This window comes from Mytilus californianus, unplaced genomic scaffold (assembly GCF_021869535.1).
Source record: "Mytilus californianus isolate M0D057914Y unplaced genomic scaffold, xbMytCali1.0.p SCAF_6, whole genome shotgun sequence".
NCBI lineage: Eukaryota > Metazoa > Mollusca > Bivalvia > Mytilida > Mytilidae > Mytilus > Mytilus californianus.
In genome coordinates, this window is record NW_026262712.1 from 81,382,194 (window position 1) to 81,396,720 (window position 14,527).

At 31.7% G+C, this 14,527-nt stretch overlaps 1 pseudogene; it reads right to left on the bottom strand.

Annotated features, from left to right (window-relative positions):
- LOC127704174 (sulfotransferase 1B1-like) overlaps positions 1–14,527 on the bottom strand; it is a 91,528-nt pseudogene that overhangs the window by 15,736 nt on the left and 61,265 nt on the right.

Genomic DNA, 14,527 nt, shown 5'->3' on the forward strand with positions numbered 1-14,527 from the left:
GTGTTAAAAATATATTTGATGAATGTGGATTTTCTTATATCTGGAACACACAGCTCTTTTTAAATGATGTATGGTTGAAATATAATATCAAAGTAAGATTGTGTGATCAATTCAAACAAACATGGAACGAGACTATTCAAAACTGTTCCAAAGCCTTGAATTATCGTATTTTTAAGAATTTATTGTGTTTTGAAGAATATTTTAATATTTTAGACGAAAAAGATTTTTTAACATTATGTAAATTTAGAATATGTAACCATAAACTTCCAGTAGAACTTGGAAGATGGTACAATATAGAAAGGGAAAAAAGAAAGTGTAATTTATGTAAGCTAGATATTGGAGATGAATTCCATTACATTATTAATTGCTCACATTTTAGAGAAGAGAGAAATAAATTTATAAATCGAAATTTTAGTATAAGGCCAAATATTATATTATTTACTGAAATTATGTCGTCTACAAATAGGACAGATCTCATAAATTTATGTAAGTTTATACGAATTTTAAACAAGCGAGTGTGTCCTCCTGAATAATTTCTTTTTTTTGTCTTTGTTGTTGTTGTATATATTGTATATTTATTATATTTATGTTTATGTATTTAAAAGACAGAAAAAAAAAAAAAAAATATAATTATTTTGAGGGAGTAATATGGTGGCACAATAACTGGATAGCCGTGGTATATTTTTATATTTTCCGTAAGCTCAGTTTAAAATGAATTATGACTGCTGAATATTTTTGTAACAATGAAATACTGAATTAATTTAATTGAATAAATAATAATGGCATTCTAAACACGAGTGTATGAACTAAAAATTGTACTATTTTAAATTAGAATCGGTAACCTTGAATATTTGAAATAGATAATTACCAATTGCAATTATATAATTTGGTCCGTCCAAAGCGATCTTTATTTACATATTCAGGAATTAATGTCCTTATCAAAATATTTTAAATCTCACAACGTATAAATACTTCAGCCATTTGAAGAAAGATAATTAAAAGGTTGACAGGAAATTTAAGGTCAACTTTGTCTTATTGGAATGAGATCGAATAATTAAGAACAAAAATTATTTTCCGGTTTGAAAAGCATAAAAAAAAATGAGAAATGTGGGTTTGAGACAGAAAAAAATAATTATTTGGGGAGGAATATGGTGGCAAAATACCTGAATCGCCGTTATATATATTTTTTATAGTTTGCGTTAGCTCAGTTTTTAAATAGATGGGTGAGTACTTTGTTGTAACATCGGAATTCTGAATAACTTTCAATGAAATAATTTATAAATAAAAATGGCCCACGAAAACGAGCGTATAAACCAAAAACTGTGCTATTTTGAATTATCATCGGTAACCTTGAATATTTAAATGTACAGAGAAAATTATCAGTTACAATAATATAGTTTGGTCCGTCCAAAGCGAACTACATTTACCTAATCGGGAATGTCCTTATTAAAATATTCTACATCTCACAACAAATACTTTAGCTATTTGACCAACGATGTTTAAAATTTTTTTACAGAATCAACTTACGTCAACTTGCCTTTATTGAATGGAGATAGACCGGCGGAATCAATGTTCAATGTGCTTTATATCTTGTACCTTTGTAAGACTTATCATTCATTCATAAACCATGTCTATACCGCAGACATATATATACATATAATTATATGTCTGTATTAACTGACAAGAATACTCCTGGTTTTACACTAGTAATTTGTTGGGGCCCTTTATAGCTTAATTGCTGTTCGGTGTGAGCCAAGTCCGTGTTGAAGACCGTACTTTGACCTATAATGGTTTACTTTTATAAATTGTGACTTGGATGGAGAGTTGTCTCATTTGCACTCATACCACATCTTCTTATATCTATAAGCAGTATTATCTTTAAATTTCTGTGATTTAATACCAAGAAAGAAAAAAATTCCGAAATTAATTTGATACTTTGATACTCAATATTTTTCCTGGAAAATATTCACATCCTCATTCGGTCTGAAAATAAGATAAGAAACTGGTATACAGAACATGCAGAAGTGTGAATGTCATAAAACCTTGTTATATCAGAAACCATTATAAATGTGAACCTGTATACCTAAGACCTCATGGGACGATGTACCTAACCACATACAGGTAATATACAAGTAGATTTGTTTTACCCGGAAATGTCAAGGTTAATCACTACCGATACAGAATGTACCAATGCAAAGTAAATTCTGATGATTGTGAAGCATGACCATTCATGATTTTAGAGGAGTATTAGGTGGGGGATTGTCGGAACGATTTAAATTCTGACTAGATTTTTTCTCAATTTAAATCACTGAACTAAAAAAAAAAGAAAGGAGAAAACAACGTCCAAGAACAGAATTCTTCTTGTAAATTCATAAATACAACGTTCTTATTTTGTAACTTTCGATAGACTTGACCTCCAACCCCCCCCCCCCCCCCCCCCCTCAAACCTGGGAACATTATATCTAACAATGTTTATGTTCCTGCCCAAATAAAAAAAAAAGATGAAAAAAAAAGAAAGAGATGAACCACTAGAGATGAACGGTAAGTCACATCAGATTCAGATATTTATATAGTTGATTGTCGTTAACTAGAGATGTATAGTTACATGTCTCTGCGTTAACTGATAAGAATAACAGGAAAGTATAAACTTGAAATAGATTTATGATGAATAATAGGCAACTGCGGCACCCCTTTTTTTCAAAGCGTACATGCATGTATTTTAATGACTGTCCGTTATTTCGATCATAATGACAATTGTACGTGAAATCCTATAGTTGGTGAGACTTTTTTTTTTACCAGATATGCGACTTTTCGTATTTATATTTTCTCTTATATTACTCTTATTTAATATTTTATGCATAAGTGCAATAGTGCGAATGGTTTATTCCCCCACAAGCTAACGTAATAAATTAATCAACCCTCAAGCTGATCAGACGTTAATACAACTACTATCAGTCTATCCGGAGTGAAGTTTCTTTATTTCTTCAAATAAACTTTTGGGGATCATTAGTGTACGTCCAGTGGCATATATATTACATGCATGTCGGAACAGGAAAATTGGCATAAGGTTCTATTAGAACCATGTTCACATTAATATACATTATACCCAACAATTGTGATGATGACGAATTTCTTCAACTGTTCGAGAACAATCTAATTGAAATATAAATCTGTGATTTTACTATGTCCATAACTTCGATGAACCAAAGCAAGTTAGATATCGACCTGTATTTAAATCAAATTGGTTCTAGATGTTCTTTCTTATATTCAATATACAATTTTAAATTGCGACTATCTATAGTTCCGTAACTTTCTATCCAGGCGTATAAACCAATGATCGACAAGTGCGTATTTTTTAAATCAATAGTTATTCATGTTTCAAAATGTCCATCATTATTGACAACGAGTATATACTTACATTTTCCCCTATTTACCCTTGGAAAAATATGTAAATAGATTTTTATTTTATCAAATATTTTTTTGGAATTATTTAGATTTTCATAAATATCATTCTTTACACTAGAAATGTTATTTATAAACAAGCGTATGAGTTTAGTAATGACTAGTATATCACTATCGGACACGCAAGACAAAGATGTATATTACAACTGATAGTTTTAAAATGGAAAGTTACAAGTTATCGGCCGTGTACACTAATCAATACCCTCAGAAGTGAAGCGATGCATGAACATGCTTTATGTAATTGTGTAATAAGAGTTTTTAAACCCGACAGGAAATCGCTTGCATACCTGGACGTGTCACCTCACAATACCTCAGGGAATAATTCCTTTAGCCATGCTGGTGATCAGATAAGAGAAGGTCCGAATTTATTTAAATAAGTTTATTACATAAAAGAATTATGAACAAATTAGATTTTCGAAAACGATTTTACACGGAACACTTATTTATGACTTTGAACTTTGACTTTTTAACTAATTCCCATATAAATTTCTTGTTTCAAAAACTTCGTAAAGAAAAAACAGTTTTAAAACGACAGACCATAGTTATGTTCGGAATTATCGTATAACTGCTGATATCATAAATTACCCTATAGGCATAACGTCAAAGTGACATCTATTGGCGGGGCGTTCGTTTAGGAGAGTTATCTATTCTTATCTACTGGTCACCAGACGATGAGAACAAGATGGGAACCAGAATAGAAAAGTAACACGAGTTATCTCGCCTTGAAATGTCCGTAATTCTTGTACATGAAAAAATTACGTCATAAATTTTCTGTTCCAAAACGCGGAGTTTTAGGTGTTTGGTCACTTTATGAAGCAAACGTCAGTTTACACTGTTAGATTTTAAAACGTAACTATTATTCTTCCATACCTGACTTTGCATACGTGCAGATTATTATATCTGAATCTCTAGATTAGAAATTCATCATATCTTCAATAGCGTTCTTGGCTTCTTTTTTCCTAAACGGAATAAACGATGGATACGAAACTCCTTCAAACTCTGACTGAGGAACCTGTTCAAGATTGGCAAACATTTTCTTCTTCTCCTCTAGGTCCGACTCCATTTTGGTTTTCTGCCTGTGTAATCTAAACGGTGTCAATGAAAAGAAAGTACTCTGTCATAAGACAACTAGAGGCTCACAGGAATCTGATTCACATGGCACAAATATAAAACATTAAACCTTTATCAATAGCGTCAGCTTTCTTTCGGCATTAAGTATCATTTTAACCATGTTTGATACAGATTCAATCGGAGAACAATTTGAAATAAACAGCAGCATCTGGTGCGCACGATGAGGACCGACGTTCACAAATTGAAATTATTGCAAGATTAAAATGGAACTTATAAAGTCCCACAACACTGGAATTGCAAATCTGAAAATTTTCATAAATCAAAGGGGAGCTAACTAATTCTAACAAGAGGGTAAATTTACCCAAGTATAATCGAGCTATTACGCGACATGTGAAAAATTAAAGTCCGAGCATACTCGAGTTAATGCAAGACATGTGAAAAAATGACTTGAATATGACGGTTAAAGTCTTAAACCAAAAAAAAAAACAAAAAAAAAAAAAGATTGAAAGGGAGCCTACTTTTTTTCAAATTAGGCTAAGCGCGCATTTTGTTAATAAACTGTATAATATCACAGAGAAATGTCTCGCCTTTTTGTAATTTTGATAATGCAATTGTTGAAAGTAAAATAGCAATACTTTAACATGTAAGTTATGCAAATATTCAAAGTCAATGAAACATGACTGAAGGTACATGGCTAAACAATCTACATGGAAATGAGATGTGCTAATACAACTGCATACCAAATACCATTGACTTATCATAAGTCATTCCCTTTAAACAAATCTAACAACACCATTAACTTGTAAACTATATAAAAGTTTCGAAGTCAATGATCCATGATGAGGGATGGGGCTATATAATCTCCATGGATACGAGACTTGCAAGTGTCAAAACATATGCATAAAATATCATTGACTTAACATTAGTGGTTCATCTTAAACTGATCTAATCGCAAACTAATACATGTAAACTAAGCAAAAGTTTAAGTCAATAGACCATGACTGAGGGGACGGTGGCCAAATATTCTCCATGGAAATGAGATATGCTAATGCTTATACAACTGCATACCAATTAACATTGGCCTACCAATAATGGTCCCCCTTAAACTGAACTAATCACAAACTAATACATGTAAACTAAGCAAAAGTTTTAAAGTCAATAGACCATGACCAAGGGGGCGGGACCAAATAATCTCCATGGAAATGAGATATGTTATCGCTTATACAACTGCATACAAAATATTATTGACCTACAACTAGTGGTACCCCATAAACTGACCTAATCACAAACTAATACATGAAAACTAAGCACAAAATTCAAAGTCTATAGATATGACTAAGGGGGCAGGCCCAAATAATCTCCATTGAAATGAGATGTACCAATGCTAATACAACTGCATATGTAACATAAAATATTATCTCCCATGAAATACTGTCCAGGACAATATTTCATTATGAAATAGTGTCCTTGTCCATGAAATTTTGTCACCTCCCTTTGGACAATATTTCACTATGAAATTCTGACCATGACAATATTTCACTATGAAATACTGTCTTTGACATTTTTTCACTGTGAAATTCTGTCCATGACAATATTTCACTGTGAAATACTGTCCAAGAAAATGTTTCTTAATCAAATTATTACAAAATTAAAAACAGTACACTTAAGCATGCATCAAATAAAAAAAATGTGGTATGATTGCCAATGAGACAACTCTTCACAAGAGACCAAATGACACAGAAATTAACAACTATATGTTACCGTACGGCCTTCAACAATGAGCAAAGCCCATTTTTAGATTTATATCTAAAAATATTTTGCAAAGAAAGTATTTTATATTTCAAACTAATATTTATTTTAACATAAGCTAGTTTCAAATTTATATGGATACTTTATAAATGGTTAACTGATTAAAGAATTGTTTAACATATGTTTCATTGTACTGCATTATACTGTATAAATATAAGTAACTTATTTATGTTCAAAATGGAATGTACTTATAGCATTTGTAAATACTAGATTGACAAATCTCTTTGCGACGGCGTTTTGGTGGTACAGGAATAACTGGAATAATTATTTGTGTTTATTTGTTATTACCAATCAAATAAAACACTTTAATGATATCATAATTATCAAACATGGTATATGTTATTAACCTCGCCTTCATGATACAAAATTCCAAGACAATCTGTCTATGAAATATTGTCTCAATACACACAAAATATAACCTCCCTTTAACAGGACAAAATAGTATTCATCTGAGAAATATTGTCTATATACAGACAACATTTTACAATGGAAATGTGTCCTTCTATGGAAATTTTTTCATAGATGAGGACAATATTTCATGATACATAGTCATGAAATATTGTCTTTTGGGACAATATTTCATAGGACAATATTTTGCTTTACACATACCAAATATCATTGACCTACCACTCGTGGTACACCATAAACTAGACGTAGTCACAAACTAATACATTGTTGACGTCGACGCTTGAAACACCATACCTATGTCTCGCTTTTTGGCTCCGTCAAGGCGAGACAAAAATGCCTTAAAATGACAACTGAAACCCATAACTTTGGAAAAAAATTTATCAAAATACTAGTAGACAAAAAGCTTCCTTCAAACAATTCAAATATTCCAGAGAAGTTTCATGAAATTGGAACAAAGCATTTTTATTTAAGAATATTTTAGGGATTTTGGGTCCTCAATGCTCTATAACTTTGTGCTTTATTTGACCCTTTTAATTTTATTGATTCGATCTTTACTGATGAGTCTTTTGTAGACAAAACGCGCGTCTGGCGTACAGCATTTTAATTCTGGTATCTAAGATGAGTTTATTTTTAAGGACATTTGAACAGACGCATGGGAAAACTGTTGATAGATTAAATCCCAAGACACAATTTACAAACTTTTATGCCACGTTTGGATTTACTACGTGTTTTTCTTGTGTGCGAAATCCTTGTTTGTTTTACCTGTCTAAACTCTTATATTTTAAAACCCTTTTCTGAACATTTAAATAGTTGATTGTATGTCAAGAATAACACAACCTTGCTATTTGCAAGTATTTAATGCCACTTTCATAGACACCGACTTTATCATGGCCACCACACAACTTAAATAATGAGAATACAAAATAAATTAACGACATTCGGAGGCAAGATGAACAAAATAGTCATAACAAAACTACCAACACATGGATTTTCACCTGCTTTGAAGACCTCTCTATACAAAAAAAATAAAACAAGAGTTCACACGCTGAAATGTCTCGCCTGAGTTCTTAACTATTGGTTTTATTTTGATAGTTCTAAATATAAAGTTTAACTACAAGTATCACATAAACTTAACACGATCCAAAAAAATGAGGTCAAGGTCAGATGACACCCAGCCAGTTGGACATGTATACCTTACAATCATTTCATTCACCAAATATAGTATACCTATTGTTTATAGTATCTGCTATATGGACTTGACACCGAAAACTTAACTTGTTTTGTTCATTGTTCCATGAAATGAGGTCGAGGTCAAGTGAAAAGTGTTTGACAGGCATGAGGACATTGCAAGGTACTCACATACTAACTATAGTTATCCTATTACTCATAATAAGAGAAATTAACATTACAAAAAAATAATAACTTTTTTTTTAAGTAGTCACTGAACTATGAAAATGAGACCAAGGACAACGGACATTTGACAGACGGAAATTTCATAACATAAGACATCTATATACAAAGTATGAAGCATCCAGGTCTTATACCTTCTGAAATATTCAGCAGAAGTTAGTTAGCGCCGTCACCGCCGGATCACTATCCCTATGCATCGCTTTAGCGACATTAATTACCATCTCTCTCGAGAGAAGGTATCACAAGTACTATGTTTAAAATGAGAAGGCGAAAAATTCCATATATATTGAATATTAAGTGCCGTTCTAAAGTTGACAAATGTTTTTAATACCAGCCATGCCCGTAAATGATCGATGCACATAATATATGCACATTGTTATACAGGTGAATTCTAATCTATTTGAGTTATACAGCTCATATTTACCAATAATTCAATTGTCCGACTATAAAAGTCCTTGTAGAAAAAAATAGTCAATTGCCAGGAAAATTTGTCATTGTCAAATGAGTGTTTGTCTGAGTAAATTAAGTCATACACAAATATTAGCACAAGACAAAACCAGAGGGCTCATACGGGTCGAGTGATGATACAAGGGCGAATTGTTATTATCTATTTATCACATACTTGACAAATGCTTAAACAAGAGCACATCTGTTCCTGTATCGCTCACCTAGTGAAAAAAAATCGCCAGTTTGCTAATTAGGACTTTTTTATGCATAGGCGATTATGCTATAGGCGATTCTTCGTGTTGCTGATGAGTTTTGCAACTTGCATGTTTAACTAACCTCCTATATTGATTTAAATAACAACTAAAACTTCAAGGAACTTTTCAGGGGCAATTACTGTAAAACGGATAACAAAATTTTCAGAGTAGTAGATCTTGTCATGCGGATAATTTTTTGAGTTTACACTTTTAACATAGCGCCGAAAGTTTTTCAAACTAACAGCAAAAAATGCCAAAAATTAAAATAAGGTATATTTCAGGGGAAATAATTTAAAAACAGGTCGACAGGTTTATCTGAAATTTTCAGGGTTCACCTTGTCATGCTGATCATTTTTTTTGCAGTTTACAATTTTAACCAAGCTTCTATATTTTCCACAATAACAGCAAAAAACTGCAAAAATGATATCTTAGGATCAATAACTCAAAACAGGTCTACAGATTTTTCTGCAATTTTCATTCTTGGCATGACAATCCTTTGTGCAATTTGCACTTTTATCCTAGATCCTTTATTTTTCTCGATAATTTTCAACAACTGATAAGAATTGAAACGAAAACGATATTCCAGGGGCAATAACTTAAAAAATGAATGAGTAGATTTTTCACCAATTTTCAGGGTGGATAAATCTTGTCATGCTGATCATTTTTACAATTCTCAATTATAACCTGGCTCCTATAATTTTTTGGAACAATTGCAAAGAAATACCAACAAATTCAAAATGAACATTTCAGGGGCAAAACTCCAAAACAGGCAGACAAATTTTTCTTAAATTTTCAAGGTGAATATAACTTGTTTACAGGACAATTTCTCTCTAAGTGTTAAAATATTTAGGGATTTTCACCTTAACTTTAGTTCGACCCCTATATGTTCTGTTTATAGACAAGGCGGAAATGTTGGTTGATCATCCTGGACAAAAATTACAAACTTTATAATTGACATCCTACAGAAAAAGCAGACAAACATTGGTTTCAATCCATCGAGCAGTTTGAGAGAAGAATAAATTATTTTAAAGGGGAAAGTTTATGGGCCGCGGACGCAAAGTAAGGACAAAAGATCACATGTAGGACCTTTGGGTCAAGTGAACTAAAACGTGAGAAAAATTAATAAATCTGTAGGAAGATACTTGTTCAATTCTCCACAGTAATATTTTCATTATTACAAAGCTTCCAAACAGTTCCAAACTATAATAGTCCTCGAATACCATATGTCAATGTCAATGATTATCTAATTGTCCCGCGGTGTCATTTTGCTCGACGTTGACAAAATGAGTTTCCCGCCCGCTGTTAGAAACACGTTTGTCGTCAATGAGAACAGGGCAATTATGTGGTTATAACACATGTTTTCATTACAAACATGTGATAATTAACATTACCAACACGAAATTTCACATTTGTATCTAGTTACAATAACCATGCATGAACGATATGTGTATCCCCTGTTCAGAAGCCAAACACAGACCCATTAGAAAATAAAAGTGCTCGTGATCAATGAGGGGTTCAAGATTACTACCATTGTGCTTTGAATCTAAAATCAAACATTGCATTGTATTAAGCAAAGAAAGATATGTCGACAATATCTTCATTTGAGCTATCTTCCTTTGTACACAATTGTAGAACCGATGGCTTAGTCGTTAATAATTATGTGGAGGCGTGTAGGCATCCTATTTAATAGACCTTTTCAATACTTGTCTACACCTACAGTTGACAACGACTACGACAGGTACGACACAGGTACTAATAGATAAATGATATAAAATAGATCCAATCTATTAGTTCATTTTAACAAAGAATCAATGTTCATCTAGCTGCACTATGCGGTGTGCACTCAAGAAATACAGGCATAGAAGAGATTAAAATACAACTCACTGTGACGTGACTATAGACAATCTTCATCCACCAAACACCGATATGATTAATTGACCAAAAAAAAAAAGTTTAGGGAAATATGACTACACTGTCAACGCTATAATTAAATAAATTACAAATATACAGATTTGAGCCTAGGTTCATCAGAAGGAATTGAAAAATATGGCTGTCTCGAGTCGTGAGTACAAACAAACATGTGCACCTGGTAAAGTTTTAAGGCATGACAGGAACTTTAAATGCCTTTTTATGTTTCAGTAAATTTTACACTTAACTTGATTTTGAGAATTTTTTTTGTCGTTTCCACAGAAGTGCCAACAATAACACCCGAATTTCAAGTTTAAATCACCAATTGTTGTCAGATACTTATCATTTTCCCAGTAAGAACATCTCAAACATTTTTCCAAACTTGGTTATTTTTACACCTTCTGTGAGAACGAAAAAAAAAAAAAAATCTAAAAATCCATCAAAATTTAAAATATTTTCAATATAAAATGCATTTAAAATCTAATATTGTGGTTCCTGTCATGTCTTAAAACTTAACCACGTGTACAGGGTTGTCTGTATTCAGAGTAAATACGGCGATATTTGTCAAAAGATTATGATTAACCTTAATTTAAAGACAGTCAGAGACATGATTTTGTGTAAATGCCATATCATCCTAGATTTTCACTCAGCGGAACCTTACATTTACATTAAGGAAAAAAAACCAATTCAGTAACATTCGACTAATTTGAAAACAAGTATGCATAACTTACCTGTCAACAGCTGGGAAGACAAAGAATTTAATCAAACTTTAGATATTTAATGACCTCTTTATCTATTTAGTCGACATCGAACCATTTACTGAATGAATAGGTTGTTTTATATTGAGCTTGACCCATTTTCTACTGTTGTTTATTATGTCATTGCATTTTTGTACGTACGTGGAAAAAATGAAAAGGTATGATTGTTATGTCATACCTAAGTGATCGTCTAGGTATTTCGTAGTAGGTGATAATATTTGTTTTATTTAGAAAGTATACATAAATATAACAAAACTAGTGTTACTTGATCACATTTAAAGCCCAATACTTTGGAATATTCAAATTCATTTTTACATCGCGATGACCGTGAGGGCATTCCGATGTATTGTTGCCGACGAGATTTCTACTTACGTAACTTTCGTGTTTGACTGGTAACCGATATATATATACGCGGACATTATCGAGTGCAAAATAACATTCCTTATCGCTTGTTATAAATTCATTTGGTTTATCTGTACTTCGTCAAGTTAAACATTTTTAGACAGGAAGTCACTTATACGTATTTACTATGCTTTTATTAAACCTATACTAGAATATGGTGATGTTGTTTGGGGCAACTGCTCTCAGCACGAGTCCGAGCTTCTTGAAAAAAATCAAATAGAAGCTGCTAGAATTATTACTGAGCTACGGCGTAATTCCTCAAAACATAAACTTTATATTGAATTTGGATTAGAAGCTTTGGAGAATAGACGAAATAAACATAAGCATATACTGTTTTATAAAATATTAAATGGGATGACACCTGCATACTTAGATATAAGAAGATGTGGTATGAGTGCTAATGAGACAACTCTCTATCCAAGTCAAAATTTATAAAAGTAAACCATTATATGAATTAGTCCAGCCATATTTTCCTAGACAAACTCAATATACTTTGGGGAATGAACAAAATACTTTTCACCTCCCACTTGCTAGAACTAGCTTCTACTTTAATAGTTTCATTCTTCAACTATAAGACTTTGGAATAGTCTTCCTCTAAGTATACAAAAATCCCAAAGTTTATGTATATTTAGAGGTAGACTGGACAAATGCTAGAGGACTGATGAAATATTTAAACCTTTTAATTATGGGATAAGGAAACATAATATTAGTCATTGTCAACTTAGAAATAATGCCAGCATTCTAAAATCTCATTTGTTTAATCAATTTTTATCGGAGAACACTATTTGTGCAAACTGTAACCAACCTGAGGATTACCAGCATTTCTTATTTACTTGCCCTAAGTACAATGATGTAAGACAGATCTTACTTGATTCCATTTACTCAATTGTTGATGATAATGCTGACATAAATATTGACTTATTACTTTTTGGAAACAGATTATTTTCTTATGATATAAATATTGCTATTCTTTAATCTGTTCAGATATATATCAGTGACACTCACCGTTTTGTTTCATTTGTTTCCTTCTTTTTTCAACATTATTTCGTTTATTCCACTTAGTAAGCTTAGTGTCTCTTCCAAACCTTATATATATATTACTAGTGACTTATAAAGGATATTAACATGTCTCAGGGTACTTGAATAAATTATGATTAATTGTCTACAGACTTAAATATACTAAACATTTAGTGATTAACACTGTAAATATGTATTTGTTTGTGTGTGCTCAAAAGTAGCATGCATTTCCAACTATATTATATTATTTTAAATACAGTTGTTAATATTTGATTATACCTTGTACGTGTAGTATGGAGAGAGCTTTTATAGGTTATGCCTGTTGTTCAATCCTCTTCATATTTTAATGAATAAAATATGTTTAATATACAAAAAAAAAAAAAAAAGAAAAAATACGATAAAAAAAAATGTTGATTTTCTTTGATACTTGTAGTAAAACCTTCATATTACAGACTTTCAAAACATGAATTCATTTATAAGTAAAACAGGCGAGACATTTCAGCGTTTGCACTCTTTTTAAAGGATTTCACTATTTCAATATTGCTTAGTAGGGATGGATTCAGCGGCCTTTTAATTATAATAAATTTTGTTAAGTTATTAAAATTATCTTCAAAAGTATAACATATTTAAATAATTGTTTTCGAATATTTTAGTAAATACGTCACTAGACAGAAAGAAATGACATTGCTCAGCAAGTTATTATTTTCTGATCCTTGTAATTTTTCAAAACGACAGATTCAAATTAGTCAGCACGTCTGTGTTGACATGAATTATCATTGATATGGTCATAGTTATAAATTAACTGTTTACAAAACTTTGAATTTTCGAAATACTAGGGCTTTTCTACTTCAGGAGTAGATTACCTTAGCTGTATTTGGCAAAACTTTTAGGAATTTTGGTTCCTCAATGCTCTTCAACGTCGTACTTTATTTGACCTTCTCAACTCTTTTTTTATTTGAGCGTCACTGATGAGTCTAATGTAGACGAAACGCGCGTCTGGCGTGCAACATTTCAATCCTGGTATCTATGATGAGTTTATTGTAGTGCATGATCACTGATTCTAAATTTGTGAGTAATCTTCGAACCTCAAAATTTGGATGATAAGATAATTTTATGTTTATGATCTTGATTTATTAATTTTAATAAATTTATCTTAAAGATAAATTTATTAAAATTATAATATTATTGTTTTAAGATATTCAATTTTATCATGTTTATACCTTTACGTCTGTTTGGTTATAATTGTGATATACTTTTTACCTCACCTGGACCAATAGGCCAAGAGAGCTTTTCTCATCACTTGACGTCCGTCGTCCGTCGTCCGTCGTCGTCCGTTTATTTTTACAAAAATCTTCTCCTCTGAAACTACAGGGCAAAATTTAACCCAACTTGGACACAATTATTATTGGGGTATCTAGTTTAAAAATGTGTCCGATGACCTGGCCCGCCAACCAAGATGGCCGTCATGGCTAAAAATAGAACATAGGGGTAAAATGTAGATTTTGGCTTATATCTCTGAAACAAAAGCATTCAGAACAAATTTGACGTAATAAAATTGTTCATCAGGTCAAGATCTATCAG